General features: G+C 41.8%; 1 protein-coding gene across 1 annotated transcript in view; it reads right to left on the reverse strand.

Moving 5' to 3' along the window:
* RALA (RAS like proto-oncogene A) overlaps window positions 1-2,494 on the reverse strand; it is a 75,766-nt gene extending 73,272 nt beyond the window's left edge. The window contains exon 1 of the mRNA XM_028108944.2: window positions 2,269-2,494. The gene's annotated coding sequence lies outside the window, so the exon portion shown is untranslated. The remainder of the gene's footprint in view (window positions 1-2,268) is intronic.
* Between the last annotated feature and the right edge of the window lie 18,509 nt (window positions 2,495-21,003).

Consider the following 21,003-nt stretch of genomic DNA (forward strand, 5'->3'; position numbering starts at 1 on the left):
ACTGCAGGCTTCTTTCTCCTTAGTGTCTAAGAGTTAAAACATTTTATAAAACAATATAAAAACTATAAACCGTCTCCCTACTTCCAAATCATAATCTTTTTCCTCATTAAAAATACATACTATTTCAAAAATGACTGTCCTTGTCACCCATCTATAAGGGTTACAAGTGTGTATAACAGTGATACACACATATACAAGAAGTGATTCTGGTACATTCATTTATATCCTGCAGAAGCTGAGCTTGGAAAACCAGTGCAGGACCACCACTAGACATTTGGAGAGGAAAGAAGATACCAGCACTTTTTTTTTTTTTTGGACCTCTCTAAAGTGAAAATAACCCAACCCATCTACAGACAAAAATTATTCCCCCACACAAATGGTACACAAGATTATTCCCTATAATTAGCCCTTTTTTCCCCTGAAAGCCCTGCAAAGAAAGGGTTGTATGAAACTACTTTGAAATAAGTGATACAGATGACTGCACATTCAGCAGACACACTAAAGAACATCTGGATCTCTGCAAAGAAATGTGAAAGTGGCTACTGGTAAATCATGCTAAGGTCATATCAGGATGTCAGAGGATTTCATATACCCATGGGAGAAATAAGCCACTATAAGCAATTCTGTGATGTATCAGGTTTTCCAAACAGCGGTGACTCCCAATTTCCTCTTTTTTATTAAGATATGGTATGGTTATCAACCCCAAACATAAACTTACTATCACTAGGAAATCTCTTCTTAATAACCTTGGATAAACATGTTTAAGTAGTAACTACTGAAGACTGGAATACAAGTTATTATAATATCCAATCACAATACCCCAAATATAATTTCAACCTTTCAGGGGAGGATAGTTTTGGAAGAACAGCAAAGGATTCTTCTTGGATTGTCCTTTCACCACTCTAAAAAAACATTAAGACAACGCAAAGTCTGTATATGCCAAGAAACTGGAACACGAAACAAAAAGCCAACAAAATAAATGACTCCTGAGGCAACTGTGGGATCACCTACACATTCATTCATTCAGGGAAGAAATATGGGAATAACTTCTATGTTCCAGTCATCACTTGTGAACACAGGAATGCATAAGACATGGTTCCTGCCCTGAAAAAATTCAAAGTCTGAAAATAATGTCTGAAGAGTCACAAGAGTCATTTTATAATAATATTGTATTAATTGGCACAGAAACACAAACTAGTAAGATACATTTAAATATATTAATAAACAAGCTAAAGAAAAGGCCTTCTACTGAGAGTTTACTAACAAATTTTGTTATCTGAGTTTGGGAACATGATTAAAGTTGTAAAACTTTCAGGACAAAAATTAACTTATGACACATGTTTTATAAAGGCCTCCCCACTCCCCCTGCCCCCAACACACACCAAACACAATTTGTAAACTGGGTCCTTTTCAGCGTGACACGTAGGGCGTGGCACTGGAGTTCTCACACAACCCCAAAGACACTTGGATAAGCTCTCACAAGTCTGGACATTCAGGTTTCCCAAGCAAAGGCCAGTTAACTCCCTAATTCTCCTTAAACCTTGAAACAACACTGCCACCTCTCTGTGGTCATCCCTGCCCACTTACACACATACACCCAGGCTAAAGCATACAAATCACATCTTCCTTCCACTCCGGAAAACCATAAGGAACAAATCACAGGAATTACCCCCTACTCAAAAAATATCTATATTCTCTTCCTCGCTTTAGAGGCTAGATTACTCTAATATGGGTAAATCTGTGCAGTTCAATGCAGAGCATCTAATGACTTCAGTCTGAAAAAGCCATTCCTTTAACTGGCACAAAACCCTGGCGAAGATGCTTAAAAAGCAACTGCTCTAGTACAGGCGAGGAGTGAAAGAAAGGGAAGGAAGGGAGAGGGGCGGAGTGAAGCGCGGGGGCTGCGGCGGTGGCGACGGGTCCCCCCAGGTCGCGGGCACCGCCCAGGCGGGGACCTCGGCGCGGCGGGCCAGAGATACAGGGTGACCTTCCGACGAGGCCAACTCAAGGAGGTGCTCGGCTCGGAGGACCGCGCCGCAGCCGCCGGCTCTCGGGGGTGCGCTCGCCCGCACAGTAGCGAACACCGCGCCCCGGGTTCCAGCCCGGGCTCCTCCCGCAGCTCGTTCCCGGGCAGAACGCGGGATGTGCAATCTCGGCGTCCGGGCCCTGAGCCTGGGCCTCGGCCCGCCGCCGCCCGGACACACCCCCGCCGTCGCCACCCCGGCGGCCCCAACGCCTCCCGGGGCGGCCCGGGCAGGCATCGCTCACCTGCACTGCAAGCCGGTCCGCCGCCCCGCGGGCTCCGGAAGCCGCGGCTGAGCTGGCTTCGGCCGGAGAGAGCTTGGCCCTTGTCGTCTGGGAGGCTCCCCGCCGCGAGCGGCAGAAGGACGAGTCCGACGGGCGGCGGCGGAGCCTGGGCGGCAGGAGGAGGAGGAGGACTCGGGGCGCTCCGCTCTCCGGAGATCCACCCTCCTCCTGGCCGCTCTGCAGCAGCCGCCGCAGATCACTTCCGGGGCGCTGGGGGAGCGGGGCGGGGCCGGCTGGGGAGCGACTTCCTGTCCGTGGGCGTGAGAGGAGGGTGTTGAGGGCAGGGGCTGGAGAACAATGGCCAGGAGGGCGGGGGCTTGCCGGCGTCCACCCGAGGCGTACCGAGAGCTGGCTGCGCTGCACTTTGGACTGCCCCACCCCCGGCTCCCCGCGCGTGGAGAGGTGGAGTCGCTTTCTGGGGGCTCGGGAGCTGCCGCAGGCCTCGCGGAGGTTCCCGGATCTCGGCGTCGGCGCCGCGACATCCTTGTCTCTCTTCTGAGGACCAGGAGGGGCTTCTCGGGGAAGGAGGGGAAAGCAGAGGCCGCCATCTTGCTTCCGGGGGTCAGCCGCTTCTCCCTGGTTGTCCAAGGGTGGAGGCCGCTCTGTCCCGCGGCTGGGGTTGTCCAGAGCGGAGCTGGCGACGTGGCTCGTTGCGGGCCGAATCCTTGGAGATGGTTTGGTCAGTTGCCTGCACTGGCTGGAGGGTTTCGGTAGCTCCCCTGGGCCTCATGTCTAACTGCTGATCCCTGGAGAGCTTGGCCGGAGGATGGTCTGTGGTCCTTTACTCAGGGGGCTCGAGCCCCCGACACCACAGGTCTGGTGTCTGGTGCGGCGCTAAGATCAAACGGTGCCCCCATCTTGTGATTTGGTAGCTTAAGTTAAAAGTAGTTCCACTAAATCGGTTGCTTTATTTGAATCCTTCCACAGGTTCGAAATAGATCGTTTGCCTAACATCCGTTAGCACTTACAGTCTTATCTATTGACATATATTTATCCCCTATCTCCTCCCACCGTCGAGTACCAACTCCCTGCTTTGCACAACTCGTTCAAGGAATACCCAAGTCTAATGGGCAGACATGAAAGCAGATAATTATGACTGGAAGTATGGTCTATTGTATTCAGAGGAAAGAATGGATGACTCGTAACTGCGTTAGATTTTCAAGATAAGGGATTTTCTAGCAAAAACATAAGGGGTGGGATGGTAAATCCAGATTCTAATAAAAAGGACATGCAGCACAGGGACAAATAATACGTATTTAGAAGTCTGGGTGGTAATTACAGGACTTAAAAGTTCAAGCCTGAGTTGCTGAAAAAGATGAATCTGCAGAAGTAGATAGGAACCAAATTGCGAACTTTCACTCCTTGGTGAGGCAATGGGTAGAGGAATGACCCTGGACAGTTTTACAGTTTAGGCTGTTAGTAGAGGACATGAGGGGAGGAGAAGGGTAAGAGGGCTTGTAGACAAGGGGCCGTGAAATCAAGAGACAGGATAAGGACCATTAGGAGAGTGTCAGTGAGGACTCAAAGAAGATGGATTCCGAAAATATCAGGATGCCAAGTCAACTGATTGTATTTGATTGCTGGGGGCAGATTCTGGGTAAGCAAATGGAAGTAGCAACATGATGCCTTGTTTTGCTTTTGGGGGAGGGTAAAGGTGTAATTTACGAAATGAAAAAGAAATGGCTGGGGTGGGATAGGGGAGGGGATGTGGAAATCGAGTGCCATTTTGGACCTGGCCAGCTTGAAGTACCAGTGGTGCTGTCTAATGGCAGTTACTACATGGGTCTAGAGCTCGGGAAATTCTGGGCTTAAGTTAGAAACCGCAGGCTTGTATCACCACATCCACGCCCACTGCAGTCTCACTTCATTGAGCACAGTTTCAGAACCACTTCTCCCTCTTCTTGGGAAAATTGCTGAAATACTACATTTTAAAAAATCCCTACGTGGTGATACGTATGCCCAACGACATGCTAATACTCAAATGTTTAATGTTCCTGTTAAGGACCAGAAAGGTCAGGCTTACAAAAATCCAAGTATGACAATGATTAACTAGGATATAAGCATTAACTCAGAAGATGAAATGCCATTGTTAATTTTAAAAAAATTTAGGTTTAATCATTGACAATAAACAACTTCTTTAAAGCAGCCACAAAGGATTGAGGATGGTAGGCTGCACAAATATCTGTTGAATGGAAAATGAGGAGGATAACTTCAAGAAGAGTGAGCAATGAGAACACAATGACAGACAACCTCAAGTTCATTAGTCAGCCTGTCTCAGCTGCTTCTTAGTTGTTGATAGCCCCGCTAACCTAGCTGAAAGCAGTCAGAAATAGAATGGATCATTTTGAGCAGAGACTTCAGAAAGCTACAAATAACAAAAGCCCTGTAAATAAGAGTTACAGTGGCAAACCAAAGAGTAATTATTAGTTTTTATTCAGCATTTTTGAACATTAAAAATAAGGAACTCTCACCTTTAGTTTGTAGATTATTCAAATATATTATTCTCAGTTTTCCTGGAGTAGAAATACATGTAGGTGTATTAAACTACCCTTTAATGGATACCATACTGAACTGGAAATGAGAACAATGATCTTGAGGCCCTTTTTTGTTCTTCGTTCACCATATGACCCTAGCACAGTCACTGAACCTCTCCATGCCCTAGTTTCTTTGTAAAATAGAAATGATAATAACCCTCTACTGGCCTGCCTCTTAGAGATATTATAAGAAATAACAAATTAATGCTTTAAAAGCTCTTTGAGGTACTTGGATGAAAGGGTATAATTGTAACTACATATCATTAATAATTAGCACTAATATCCAGTAGAACTCATGAGCGTTCTTAAATTAGCTGCCTGGGCAACTCAAAGAACCTGAAGGATTCTGTTTTTAAAATAGGCTTAGATTCCAAAAAAAAAGAAAGATAAGCTTAGATTTCTTCTCATGAGTTTCATTTTTATTATGATCAAACCTTATATATTAAATATAGTATGAGTAAAAAAATTTTAGTAACTACAGTTCTTATGTTCACTGCTGTTATAGCTAATCTATGTTTGGGGGGATGTTTACTGGAATTTTCTATGAAAGCATTATTCTTGTCCCTATAGAATAATAAGAATTTTACCTGCAATTACATATTTATCTGAAACATGAAGCATTCCTGTGAATCTTCTGTCATTCCCATCATTGCTTAATCAGAAATACAAAATAAAATATATAGGCCTGTGAGGTTTTATCCAATGTCTACCCTACAGTAGATGAAATTTTGCCCACTAGATTCATGTCTTCAGTATTTCTATTTTGAAAGGTATATGCATAAACACATTTAAACATCCATGGCTATATAATGTGCATATTTTTATATACATACTTATTATATACCAATTTATAAAAAATATTATATGAATGTAAAGTAACTACACATACACTAACAACTGTTAACAACAAAAGCCTCTTTGGGTGTATTGGCCAGATAAGAAAGCAGTGGTTATAGGCAATTTGTCACTATTGATGGAAAAGCAACTCAAAATACATGTTCCTGTCTATAATACTCATGGTTCCTTAACATTTATAGTACTTCATTTTGTTTTCACAATTTTGTGAGGCACACATGGTTCAAAAAAAGAGGCCCAGAAGGCTTAAAGACTTGCTACAAATTGTCAAATAGCAGAGTCAAAGTCAAACTTTTGAGATTCTCAAATGCACTGTTCCCTGTAGTACATGGTGGTTACCAGCTTGATATGACAGGGCCAGAACATATTTATAATATGGACATTTTTGGCTTCTGATTGCCTGCAGAAACTAAAATTCAGCCAGACTTAAATTTTTAGAGCTTAAGCTGCTATTCTTATGTTTATGGCTGTGTCTTCACCAAAAACTTTGTTTTATTCATCTTTGTATCCATGATGTCAGGCATAAATACTCAAAGTATTTTAGGGATGAAAATAAAAAGTATATTGTGAAGATCAGCTGAATAAGAAAAAGAAAAACCCATATATATAATCACCTCCAAAACAGGCGTGTGAACGTGTGTGTGTGTGTGAGTGTGCACGCGCACGTATAACACTCTCCTTCGAATTCTGATCATCGGGTTTGGGAAGTTCTGGTTTCATTAACTTATCCAAGGTCACCCAGAACTAAGTAGAACCAGAAACAAACTCAAATCTTACAAGTCCAAGTTAAAGATCTTTTCACTGGACCTTTACTGAATACATATGATGGGGTAGGAGAGAAAAGTAGCAATTTCAAGTTTTTTAAAGTACTTTTTATCATATTGTGTTACATGGTTTTTTGTGCTTTTTTTAAGATTTTATTTTATTTTTTAAATTTTTTATTGTTATATTAATCACCATACATTATCATTAGTTTTTGATGTAGTGTTCCATGATTCATTGTTTGTGCATAACACCCAGTGCTCCATGCAGAACGTGCCCTCTTTAATACCCATCACCAGGCTAACCCATCCTCCCACCCCCATCCCCTCTAGAACCCTCAGTTTATTTTTCAGAGTCCATTGTCTCTCATGGTTCGTCTCCCCCTCCGATTTCCGCCCCCTTCATTCTTCCCCTCCTGCTATCCTCTTCTTCTTTATATTTTGTTTCTTAACATATATTGCATTATTTGTTTCAGAGGTACAGATCTATGATTTAACAGTCTTGCACAATTCACAGCGCTCACCATAGCACATACCCTCCCCAATGTCTATCACCCAGCCACCCCATCCCTCCCACTCCCCCCCAATCCAGCAACCCTCAGTTTGTTTCCTGAGATTAAGAATTCCTCATGTCAATGAGGTCATATGATACATGTCTTTCTTTGATTGACTTATTTCACTCAGCATAACACCCTCCAGTTGCATGTCGTTGCAAATGGCAAGATCTCATTCCTTTGGATGGCTGCATAATATTCCATTGCGTGTGTGTGTGTGTGTGTGTGTGTGTGTGTGTGTGTACATCTTTTTTTTTAAGTATTTATTTATCTGACAGAGTGACAGCAAGAGAGGGAACACAAGCAGGGGGAATGGGAGAGGGAGAAGCAGGCTTCCCGCAGAGCAGGGAGCCTGATGCAGGGCTCGATCACCGGACCCTGGGATAATGACTTGAGCCGAAGGCATATGCTTAATGACTGAGCCACCCAGGCGCCCCTATACCACATCTTTATCCTTTCATCTGTCGATGGACATCTTGGCTCTTTCCACAGTTTGGCTATTGTGGACATTGCTGCTATAAACATCGGGGTGCATGTATCCCTTCAGATCCCTACATTTGTATCATTGGGGTAAATACCCAGTAGTGCAATTGCTGGATCGTATGGTAGCTCTATTTTCAACTTTTTGAGGAACCTCCCTACTGTCTTCCAGAGTGGTTGCACCAGCTTGCATTCCCACCAACAGTGTAGGAGGGTTCCCCTTTCTCCACGTGCCCGCCAATATCTGTCGTTTCCTGACTTGTTAATTTTAGCCATTCTGACTGGTGTGAGGTGGTATCTCATTTAGATTTTGATTTGGATATCCCTGATGTGAGCGATGTTGACAACTTCTTCATGTATCTGTTGGCCATTTGGATGTCTTCTTTGGAAAAATGTCTATTCATGTCTTCTGCCCATTTCTTGATTGGATTATTTGTTCTTTGGGTGTTGAGTTCGATAAGTTCTTTATAGAATTTGGATACTAGCCCTTTATCTGATATGTCATTTGCAAATATCTTCTCCCATTCTCTTGGTTGTCTTTGGTTTTGTTGACTGTTTCCTTTGCTTTGCAAAAGCTTTTTGTCTTGATGAAGTCCCAATAGTTCATTTTTGCCCTTGCTTCCCTTGCCTTTGGCGATGTTTCTAGGAAGAAGTTGCTGTGGCTAAGGTCGAAGAGGTTGCTGCTTGTGTTCTCCTTTAGAATTTTGATGGACTCCTGTCTCACGTTGAGGTCTCTCAACCATTTGGAGTCTATTTTTGTGTGTGGTGTAAGGAAATGGTCCAGTTTCATTCTTCTGCATGTGGCTGTCCAATTTTCCCAACACCATTTGTTGAAGAGGCTCTCTTTTCTCCATTGGACATTCTTTCCTGCTTTGTTGAAGATGAGTTGACCATAGAGTTGAGGGTCCATTTCTGGGCTCTGTATTCTGTTCCATTGATCTATGTGTCTGTTTTTTGTGCCAGTACCATACTGTCTTGATGATGACAGCTTTGTAATAGAGCTGGACGTCCGGAATTGTGATGCTGCCAGCTTTGTTTTTCTTTTTCAACATTCCTCTGGCTATTCGGGGTCTCTTCTGGTTCCATACAAATTTTAGGATTATTTGTTCCATTTCTTTGAAAAAAGTGGATGGTATTTTGATGGGGATTGCATTGAATGTGTAGATTGCTCTAGGTAGCATTGACATCTTCACAATATTTGTTCTTCCAATTCATGAGCATGGAATATTTTTCCATTTCTTTGTGTCTTCCTCATTTTCTTTCATGAGTATTTTATAGTTTTCTGAGTACAGATCCTTTGCCTCTTTGCTTAGATTTATTCCTAGGTATCTTATGGTTTTGGGTGCAATTATAAATGGGATCGACTCCTTAATTTCTCTTTCTTCTGTCTTGTTGTTGGTGTATAGGAGTGCCAATGATTTCTGTGCATTGATTTTATATCCTGCCACTTGACTGAATTCCTGTATGAGTTCTAGCAGTTTTGGGGTGGAGTCTTTTGGGTTTTCCACATACAGTATCATATCATCTGCAAAGAGTGAGAGTTTGACTTCCTCTTTGCCAATTCTGATGCCTTTTATTTCTTTTTGTTGTCTGATTGCTGTGGCTAGGACTTCTAATACTATGTTGAATAGCAATGGTGATAGTGGACATCCCTGCTGCGTTCCTGACCTTAGAGGGAAAGCTCTCAGTTTTTCCCCATTGAGAATGATATTCGCTGTGGGTTTTTCATAGATGGCTTTTATGATATTGAGGTATGTACCCTCTATCCCTATACTCTGAAGAGTTTTGATCAAGAAAGGATGCTGTACTTTGTCAGATGCTTTTTCTGCATCGATTGAGAGGATCATATGGTTCTTGTTCTTTCTTTTGTTAATGTATTGTATCACATTGATTGATTTGTGGATGTTGAACCAAACTTGCAGCCCAGGGATAAATCCCACTTGGTCGTGATGAATAATCCTGTTAATGTACTGTTGGGTCCTACTGGCTAGTATTTTGGTGAGAATTTTTGCATCCATGTTCGTCAAGGATATTGGTCTGTAATTCTCCTTTTTGATGGGATCTTTGTCTGGTTTTGGGATCAAGGTAATGCTGGCCTCATAAAACGAGTTTGGAAGTTTTCCTTCCATTTCTGTTTTTTGGAATTAATAGGTACTAATTCTTCTTGAAATGTTTGGTAGAATTTCCCTGGGAAACCATCTGGCCCTGGGCTTTTGTTTGTTGGAAGATATTTGATGACTGCTTCAATTTCCTTAGTGGTTATAGGTCTGTTCAGGTTTTCTATTTCTTCCTGGTTCACTTTTGGTAGTTGATACATCTCTAGGAATGCATTCATTTCTTCCAGGTTATCTAATTTGCTGGCATAGAGTTGCTCAGAATATGTTCTTATAATTGTTTGTATTTCTTTGGTGTTGGTTGTGATGTCTCCTCTTTCATTCATGATTTTGTTGATTTGGGTCCTTTCTCTTCTCTTTTTGATAAGTCTGGCCAGGGGTTTATCAATCTTGTTAATTCTTTCGAGAACCAGCTCCTAGTTTCGTTGATCTGTTCTACTGTTCCTTTGGTTTCTATTTCACTGATTTCTGCTCTGATCTTTATTATTTCTCTTCTCCTGCTGGGTTTAGGCTTTATTTGCTGTTTTTTCTCTAGCTCCTTTAGGTTTACGGTTAGGTTGTGTATTTGAGACCTTTCTTGTTTCTTGAGAAAGGCTTGTATTGCTATATACTTTCCTCTTAGGACTGCCTTTGCTGCATCCCAAAGATTTTGACCAGTTGTGTTTTCATTTTCATTGGTTTCCATGAATTTTTTAAATTCTTCTTTAATTTCCTGGTTGACCCATCCATTCTTTAGTAGGATGCTCTTTAGCCTCCATGTATTTGAGTTCTTTCCGACTTTCTTCTTGTGATTGAGTTCTAGTTTCAAAGCATTGTGGTCTGAAAATATGCAGGGAATGATCCCAATCTTTGGGTACCAGTTGAGACCTGATTTGTGACCTAGGATGTGATCTATTCTGGAGAATGTTCCATGGGCACTAGAGAAGAATGTGTATTCCGTTGCTTTGGGATGGAATGTTCTGAATATGTCTGTGAAGTCCATTTGGTCCAGTGTGTCATTTAAAGTCTATTTCCTTGTTGATCTTTTGCTTAGATGATCTGTCCATTTCAGTCAGGGGGGTGTTAAAGTCCCCCACTATTACTGTATTGTTGTCAATGTGTTTCTTTGCTTTTGTTATTAATTGCCTTCTCCCATGTTAGGGGCATAGATATTTACAACTGTTAGATCTTCCTGTTGGATAGACCCTTTAAGTAGGATATAGTGTCCTTCCTCATCTCTTATTACAGTCTTTGGTTTAAAATCTAATTTGTCAGATATAAGGATTGCCATCCCAGCTTTCTTTTCATGTCCATTAGCATGGTAAATGGTTTTCCACTCCCTCACTTTCAATCTGGGGGTGTCTTTGGGTCTAAAATGAGTCTCTTGCAGACAGCATATCGATGGGTCTTGTTTTTTAATCCAATCTGATAGCCTTTGTCTTTTGATTGGGGCATTTAGCCCATTTACATTCAGGGTAACTATTGAAAGGTATGAATTTAGTGCCATTTTATTGCCTGTAAGGTGACTGTTACCCTGTATATTGTATATTGTCTGTGTTCCTTTCTGGTCTATGTTGCTTTTAGGCTCTCTCTTTGCTTAGAGGACCCCTTTCAATATTTCTTGTAGGGCTGGTTTCATGTTTGCAAATTCCTTTAGTTTTTGTTTGTTCTGGAAGCTTTTTATCTCTCCTTCTATTTTCAATGACAGCCTAGCTGGATATAGTATTCTTGGCTGCATATTTTTCTCATTTAGTGCTCTGAAGATATCATGCCAGTCCTTTCTGGCCTGCCAGGTCTCTGTGGATAGGTCTGTTGCCAATCTAATGTTTCTACCATTGTAGGTTACAGATCTCTTCTCCCGAGCTGCTTTCAGGATTTTCTCTTTGTCTCCGAGACTCCTAAGTTTTACTATTAGATGTTGGGGTGTTGACCTATTTTTATTGATTTTGAGAGGGGTTTTCTGTGCCTCCTGGATTTTGATGTCTGTTTCCTTCCCCACATTAGGGAAGTTCTCTGCTATAATTTGCTCCAATATACCTTCTGCCCCTCTCTTTCTTCTTCTTCTTCTTCTGGGATCCCAATTGTTCTAATGTTGTTTCATCTTATGGTATTGCTTATCTCTTGAATTCTGCCCTTGTGATCCAGTAGTTGTTTATCTCTCTTTTTTCTCAGCTTCTTTATTTTTCATCATTTGGTCTTCTATATCACTGATTCTCTCTTCTGCCTCATTTATCCTAGCAGTTAGTGCCCCCATTTTTGATTGCACCTCATTAATAGCCTTTTTGATTTTGACTTGGTTAGATTTTAGTTCTTTTATTTCTCCAGAAAGGGTTTCTCTAATAACTTCCATGCTTTTTTCAAGCCCAGCTAGTATCTTTAAAATCATGATTCTGAACTCTAGGTCTGACATCGTACTGATGTCCGTATTGAGTAGGTCCCTGGCAGAAGGTACTACCTCTTGTTCTTTTTGTTGAGGTGATTTTTTTCCGTCTTGTCATTTTGTCCAGAAGAGAATAGATGAATGAGAGAACAAAATGCTAACAGGGTAACAATGTCCCCAGAAAATATACTCTAAATAAATCAGAAAAGACCTGAAGCCGGGGAAAAGACAGGGAAAGAAAGAAAAAACAAAAAGAAAAAAAGAAAAAGATAAAAACAAAGAAAAACAGAACAAAAAAAAAAAACCAGAATATGATCAAATATGATCAAGCTGGTGCATAGATCAGTGCCACACACTAGATTTTGGGTGTATTTTGGTCTGTTAGAAGAAAGTGCCTCCCAAAATTTTAAAGAAAGAAAAACTTATATATGTACAAAAATAAGGGTCGATACGATGAAGGGATGGAATATGACTGTAAAGATGAAAATTATAAAAAAATTTTATAAAAGGAATTGATAAGAAGTTGTTTGAAAAAAGAAAGAAGAGGATTTAATAGAGAGAGAAAAAATAAAAAAGGGAAAGACTGTGATCAGGCAGGAGACTAGAATAAAGCCATACACTAGAGATTTAGGGTATATTTTGATCTGTTAGAAGAAACTGTATCTCAAAATTTTAAAGGGAGAACAACTTATATATATATATGCCAAAAATAAGGGTAACTACTATAAAGGGATAGAATATGACCCTAAAAATGAAACATAAAAATGTTTTTTTAAAAAGGGATTGATAAGATATTGGTTGAAAAAGGGAAAAAGAAAAATTCAAAAAAAAAAAATTAAAAAAATTAACTTTAGAAGACTAAAGAATCAGGGGAAAAAAAGCCATGAATTCTATGTGCTGTATTCCCCTAGCGCTGGAGTTCTGCTGTTCTCCTTGATCGGTAAATTTGGTCTTGGCTTGCTGGCTGTTCGTGCTGATCTTCTGGGGGAGGGGCCTGTTGCCATGGTTCCCAAATATCTTTGCCGGAGGCGCAATTGCCCCGCCCTTGACGGTCCGGGCTAAGCAATCTGCTTGGGTCGGCTCTCGGGATCTTTTGTTCCCTGCAAGTTTTCGATACAGTTTTGGAGGACGAGACTGAAAATGGCGGCTTCCCATTCTCCACCCGGGGAGGAGCCCAGGACTTGGGGCCCCACTCTTCAGTGTGCCCCCAGCGAAAAGCAGTCAGTCACTCCCGTCTCCCCGGTCTCTGGCCGCACTCCGTGCTCACCTGGCCTGTGACCGAGCGTTTCTATCTCTGGCACCCGACCCCGTGTGGAGTCTCCAAACCCAGCAGATCCCTGCGGTGTGCTCCCGCGCCGCTCCTCCCGGGGGAGGAAGGGGAGTCTCCCCAGATCTGCCGCTTGTTAGGTCCCTGCTGGAGGTGCAGTGGCCCGACTGGGCCGCGGATCACGGTTTATGGCAACCCCGAGCTGAGAGCCCGCGCCTCGGCTCTGTCTGTGCAGCCTGCTTCCTTGCTCTGTTACCCAGGAGCTCTGCCGCACTCAGGCACCCCCGGTCTTTCTGTGACCCCGAGGGTCCTGAGATCACACTGTCCCGCGAGGGTTCCAACCCCCTCTTAGCCACTGGAGTGACATCCCTCAGCGGAGCCGACTTCTAAAAGTTCCGATTTTGTGCTCGCGGCTCTAGCACTTGCCAGAAGCAGCCAACGGAGGCCCCCTCCCCCGCCGTCTATCCTCCCGAATATCGCCTCGGATTCACTTCTCTGCACGTCCTACCTTCCAGAAAGTGGTTGCTTTTCTGTTCAGAGAGTTGTTGCTATTCTTTTCTTTGATCTCCTGTTGCATTCGTAGGTGTTCAGAATGGTTTGATCCCTATCCAGCTGAGTTCCTGAGACCAGACGAAATCCAGGTCTCCTACCCCTCGGCCATCTTGCTCCACCCCCCTAAGATTTTATATTTAAGTATCTCTACAACCAACATAAAGCTTGAACTCAAGACCCCGAGATAAGAGCTGCATATTCCACCGATAGAGCCAGCCAGGTGCCCGTCTGTTACATGGTTTTAAGATTAAATGAGTTTAGGGGCGCCGGGGTGGCTCAGTCGGTGAAGTGTCTGCCTTCGGCTTGGGTAATGGTCCCAGGGTCCTGGGATCGAGCCCTGCATCAGGCTCCCTGCTCAGCAGAGAGTCTTCTTCTCCCTCTGCCTGCCACTCTGCCTACTTGTGCTCTCTCTCTATCTCTGTCGGATAAATAAAATCTTTTCTAAAAAAAAGTATTAAATGAGTTTATACCTGTAGAGTGCTTAGAACCGTACCTGACATGAGGCAAGTAACGTGTAAATAATAAGTCTGTTGTCTAATTATAGTGCTACCGTTGCCCAGGGTTAAAATTGGTAAGATTGTGTTAGATATAGGCATTTTCTGTGTAGAAAAAAAATGTATGTAAATACTGGTGGAATCCCCAGTCTTTTTTTTTTTTTTGTCATGGAAGCTTTGAATTTGTATAGCTGAAAGTATTTCTATATTGTTTCTTTCAGTCTTTGCTGACATCTTAAAAGAAATGTTAATAATATACCTATTAGAGGGACGCCTGGGTGGTTCAGTCAGTTAAGCATCTGCCTTCGGCTCAGGTCATGATCCCAGGACTGGGATCGAGTCCCGCATTGGGCTGCCTGCTCAACAGGGAGCTTGCTTCTCCCCTGCCTGCCACTTCCTCTAGCAAACAAATAAACAAAATATTTTTTAAAAAGTAAAAAAAATAATATATCTATTAAAGTTTTGGACTTGTAGCTGTGTAGTATTTTCATATCATTTTCTTTAAGATACAGTTATAGTTAAGGTACATGAGATGATGTACTATATTTTACATTGTCCTCCTATCACTAAACTAGTTCCAAAATCGATTCTTACTGTTGTGTAATCAAGTATTCATTGGTTAGAAGCCATCGGCTGCTCGGATTGATGTTTCAAATGAAATATTTCCCTGGAACGAGGTAATAGATAAACTTGGTCCTATTTATCTATTTCTCTACAGGTTTCTTTGTAGTCTTTCAAACTTTAACAAATTTTTATACTTGTTAACTATAAATACAGTTGTACATTTTCATCCCGAGTAAATGAAGAACCCAATTTGATATTTTTAAGGGCCCTTTTTTTCTTTTTTAAAAGATTTTATTTATCTATTTGACAATAGAGCCATAGAGCACAAGCAGAGGGAGAAGGAGAAGCAGGTTTCCCGCAGAGCAAGGAGCCCGATGCGGGACTCGATCCCAAGACCCTGAGATCATGACCTGAGCTGAAGGCAGAGGCTTAACCACTGAGCCACCCAGGCGCCCCTAAGGACTCCTTGATATATTGTGCGAAAGTCTGTGAAAGACTGTGAAAATTGATACCCATCTTAGTTTTTGTTCAGTTTTCTAAGTTGTATTACTTTTCAGAGGAATTATCACATAGCTAGCAGCAATTTCTAGGGGCTCCTCTTTTCCTTTGTGTGCTCTGGGGGTGGGGGCATGCACATACACAGAATGCCTTCACATCTTCATGCAGAATATGAATGTAGTCCTTAATATACTTCATTAAGTGAATTATACTATACCATTTTCCAGAGGTGGGGCTAGACCAGAACAGAAGGTATTTTCAATGTCAGGAGGGACCTAGTAGGCAGAGACGATTAGACCAGAAGGTACAGATCTGCAAAGCCAGAAGGGAGAACTAGATGCCTTTAGTGGTGAAGCAGCTGACTACAGGAGTCCAGAGTCAGCCAACAAAAGGGAATTAAATTAGCATTTATTGAATACTTACTATGTTTCAGACTTTGTAGTAGGTACCTTGCAAAAGAAGAAATGTCTGGCTAGGCTTCCTAAACCTAGATGGCTTGAGTCTCGGAAGTCAGAGAAAATGGTATTAATAAGCAGGACAAATCTTATTATTCTCTGCCTTTTAAAATACTTATACTGGGGGTGCCTGGCTGGCTCAGTTGGATGCAGCATGTGACTCTTGATCTCGGGATTGTGAGTTTGAGCCCCACGTTGTGTGTAGAGAGTTTTAAAAATAAAATCTTAAAAAATACTTAGGGGCGCCTGAGTGGCTCAGTTGGTTGAACATCTGACTCTTGAATTCGGCTCAGGTCATGATCTCAGGATCGTGAGAGCGAGGTTGGGCTCCGTGCTCCGCCGGGATTCTGCTTGTTGCTCTCCCTCTGCTCCTCCCCGGCTCCTGCTCACTCTCTTTCTCAGATGGATGAATGGATAAAATCTTTTAAAAAATACTTATACTGGGCACCTGAGTGGCTCAGTTGGTTAAGTGACTGCCTTCGGCTCAGGTCATGATCCTGGAGTCCCGCGATCGAGTCCCGCAGGGAGCGGGGAGTCTGCTTCTCCCTCTGATCCTCCCCCATCTCATGTGCTCTCTCTCTCTCTCTCATTCTCGCTCTCTCAAATAAATAAATAAAATATTTTTAAAAATACTTATACTGTATAGTTTATTATTATAAGAATTAAAAATTACATGATAGTGAATGTTAGTTATTATAATCAACCCCACATCTTTTGAACCATATCCATCCCTTCGTCCTTCTTTCCACAATAGAACACCATCATTCTGTCTTTTCTGAATCTCAACTCCTCCTGTCTACTGGAGGACCTAGCTCCGTCAGTCATTCTCTTTGTTGTGTATTCAACCTCTCACCCTACTTGTTCCTAGCCATTGGTATTTTCATTTGGGGAAAGTATCGCCCTCATATCCTCCCTCCCTCTAGCTTCTACCCAGATTCTCCTTCCTTTCACTAAAGAAAATTTTCCAGAGAATTTTCTGTGCTTGTTATCTCCCCTACCTCACTTCCAGGTCACTCCTTAACCATTTTTAACCAGGCTTTCATTCCCAACACTGCTTTGAAACTACTCTGATAAAGTCACCAATATCATCCCTATTATATGATATCTCTTACTTTTTTGTTTTTTGGAGGGGGTGAGGGGCAAAGGGAGAGGAAGGGAGAGAATCTTAAGCAGGCTCCACTCCCACCACGGAACCGGACACGGGGCTTGATCTCACCACCTGAGATCACGACCTGAGCTGAAATCAAGAGTTGAATGCCTGACCGACTGAGCCACCCAGGCACCCCATGGTATCTCTAACTTAATGTTTCAACAGCATTTGAATTCGTTGAGCATTCCTTTCTTTTTGAAACAATCTGTTCTCTTAACTTCTCTAATACCACACTTCACTGTTTCCTTTATGGCGACTCCTCGTTGTCCTTGGTCCTTCTGTCTTTGCTTAAATATTGCCATCCCAAGGAAGTCTAAGGCTCTTAACACTCTAGTGTAGTCTACACATTCTCTTGGATGGTCTTATCCATGCCCATGGTTTTACTATCCATATGTCAATGACTTCTAGCCATCAACTCACTCCTAAGCTTGAAACCCATATATTCAGTTCCCTCTTTGATATTTCTTGGGTGTTTCATAGGCACCCAACTCAAATATAGAATGTCCACACTGAACTGATGCCATCACCCACCCAAATGCCCAAAACTGGAAATCTAAATGTTTACTTTACATTTCCCATCTTCTTCCTCAACATCCACTCTATCACCACAATCTTTTAAACTTTCCTCCTTAGTATATCTCGAAGTCATCCATTCCACTCCATATCTACTCCCACTTTCCTAATCTGAGCCATTATTTCCTGCTTACTATTACTGCAGTACAGATCCAGGGGGTTCAGTGTATTCCCCCTACATCCACTCTTCATGCTGCAACCCTCATGATCTTCTGGAGGCAAAGAAGTTCATATAATTCCCTGCCTCAACACTTTCAGTACTTCCATTAATCTCAGGATGGTTCTGAATTCCTTTATGTGTCTTATAAGGCCTTACACAATCCAATGTCAGTTTGTCTCTGTAGTCTCATATCTGGTCACTCACCATTTCCCTCACCACATACACACACACACACACACACACACACACACACACACACACACACACAGATCCAGGTCAAGGAATACAAGTAATTGTCTGCTTTTGTACATAGTGGGGTCCCCCAAAATATGTGAAAGTTAAATTAGCAAAAGTTAAGACATGTTATACCAGGCTTGTAAGATTATAATACAAATACTAGAATATTCCCAATTATTGTACAAAGGTTTTATTTTTTAACCCTGCCATATGTATATATAATATTTTTAAAACCTAGGTTAAACATTATGATAAATTTCTTAACACACATTCTCGTTCTCCCATTTATGGTGACATTTAGTAGACAAAATTCCTTTTCATGTTGGAAAGAAGTTGATGATGTATATTTCTTAGAATATTGATCGTTTTTGTTAATGTCTTATTAACCTTGGAAAGTTACTGAGAAACTTGAATTCCAGCTTTCTCTTGGTAACAGGTTCATTAGTGAGGTGCATCCCTATTCTGTTTGCACCACGTTCTTCCTGTGTTCGAATCACTGGAATACTTAAGGATGGCAATTATCAATCCATAATTTTAACAATTTCTCCATTTCCTTCATCACTGTATTTTATGTTTTAGACACAACAGTCAAGGGTAAATTTCCAGTATTTTCTAAACGTGCTTTAATAACGTTCTTTCCTTTCATTGAACTCACAGGAAATCCACTTCAACAAGCATCTGATTTGGGCTAAAGATTCACAATGTGAGGAAAACCTAATGATTTTTTTTTTTTGGCCTTTGTTTCAATTATACTATTAATAGTAACATTTTTTATTTCTTTCATTAATTTTTAGAAAATATAAAGTTCCAATGCAGTAAAATATTCAGATACTTGCACAAGCACTGCTGTACAAAGATTATCTAAAAGTCAGCTGTTAGTTGGCAATGAACACTGCTGTATAATAACAGCTTCCCATTTTTATCAGTGGATATGTTGTGATCTGAATTCAGCCTAGAAAAAGTAGAGGGTGGGGTGGGAGTGGGTTCAACGAAGTCTAGTACCACCTCGTGTGGTGTTCTTGTCACTGCTGTTTCTTCTGCCTGGAGGAAATCTCTCACCTCCGCCTCCAACCTCCTACCTCCCCTTCACTCCTCTTTCACACCACAAGGCAACCACTCATTGCTACTTTCTCCTCTCCTTTCACATCACAACTTAGGTGTCACTTCATCCAAGAGGACTTTCCACAACTTCCCTGATTACCGCAGGTGACGTAAGCATGGGCTCCCTTCACGTCCCTGGGCTTGGCTTAACACATAGCACAGTATATTAGAATCACTTGTTTGTATTTCTTACTCACCATGGAGGGCAGGAATTATATCTATTTTGTGTATAGTTATATCTTAGATTGATATCAACTTTTTTTAAAAAAGATTTTAATTTATTTATTTGAGAGAGAGAGAGCATGAGCAGGGGGAGGAGCAGAGGGAGAGGGACAAACAGGCTCCCCGTTGAGCTGAGCATGGAGCCCGACGTGGGGCTCGACGTGGGGCTCAATCCCAGGACCCTGAGATTATGACACAAGTCGAAGGCAGAGCCCCCCAGGCGCCCCAGGGATTTTGAAGTTCTAAGATATGTTTGACGTGGTCTAGATCAGGGAATTTCTCAAAAATTGTTTTACCATGACCCCTGGAGGTAGGGCAAAAGATCCAGCAGACCACCAGTTTCCATTTTCTTTTCTTTTCTTTTTTTAAAGATTTTATTTTTAAGTAATCACCCAGTGTGGGGCTTGACCCACATACCTCACATCGAGTCACATGCTCCACTGACTGAGCCAGCCAGGTGCCCCTGTTTCCACTTTCTAATGAAAAGAACTCAACAATGATGAATGGATCAATAAAAATTGAAGTAGAACCAGAATTCTAGTTTTCCTCAGACCAGCAATAAGTAAAAAGCATAATCTACAGAACATGAATCACTCACCTGTAAGAACTGAAGAAAAGACTTGCCTTGTAAAAAGTTCTCAGTTCATATATGTCAGGGTTCTCTAGAGAAACAGAGCCAACAGGAGATTATCTATCTATCTATCTATCTATCTATCTATCTATCTATCTATCTATCTTTAAGAATTGGCTCACACAACATGGAGGCTGAGTAGCTTCAAGATCTGTGGTCAGCAATCTGGGGACTTGGTGGGGGGACAATGATGTAAGTCCCAGTCCAAAAGCCAGCAGGCCAGAGACAAGAAGAGCCAGTGTTTCAGTTTGACTCTGAAGGAAGGAAAAACGCTGATGTCCCAGTTCAAAGGCAGTCAGGTAGGAGGGGTTCCCTTTTCTTTGCAGGGGGGTCAGCCATTTTGTTTTACTCAGGCCTTCAACTGATTGGATACGGCCCACCCATATTAGGGAAGGCAATCTGCTTTACTTAGTCTAGTGATTGAAATGTTAATCTCCTCTAACAACACTCTCACAGACACCCTCAGAATAATGTTTGATCAAATATCTGGGCACCCTGTTGTCCAGCAAAGTTGGCACATAAAGTTAGCCATCACTGCCCATTAAGTAGGGTGCCAACTTACAGTAGGTTACAAAGTCACTTTGACCTGATCTGGTTTCCCACCAAAACAAGAATCTCTCAATAGCATTGCTGCAAGCTGGCTATGTTCATTTGACCTGAAGTGTGTCTCACTGTAATTTCAGCCAATTGTCCTACTTCTAACCTGTGGAACTACTCAGAATAGGTCTATACCATATCCCACACACTAATTTTTCAAATAAATTAAGACCCCTGTTATAGTCTCCCAGTGTTCCCCCTCCCCGGGTTAAATAGCCCCAGATTATTCTTCTAATTCTCATAGTATAGGATTTCTTTGATGTACTCTAATTTTGTCAGTTTCCATAAAATATGATGCCTTGAACTGAACATATTTTCTAAATGGATTCTACCTCCTTTATGCTGAAAAAAAAATCAACTTTGAGTCTCTGTTTATATTCTTCCCATAAAACAAAAGGAAATTCTTGTGAGAACCACTAAAACCATTATTTATGACTAATAATCAAACTAGCCTTAATATAGTATATACTATATATAGTGTGTGTATATATATATATATGTACACACACAAACTACAAACTATATATGTACATATGTG

Source organism: Eumetopias jubatus, unplaced genomic scaffold, assembly GCF_037043125.1.
Source record: "Eumetopias jubatus isolate StellerSeaLion01/CBP00866 unplaced genomic scaffold, mEumJub1_p1.0 scaffold_14, whole genome shotgun sequence".
Taxonomy (NCBI): domain Eukaryota; kingdom Metazoa; phylum Chordata; class Mammalia; order Carnivora; family Otariidae; genus Eumetopias; species Eumetopias jubatus.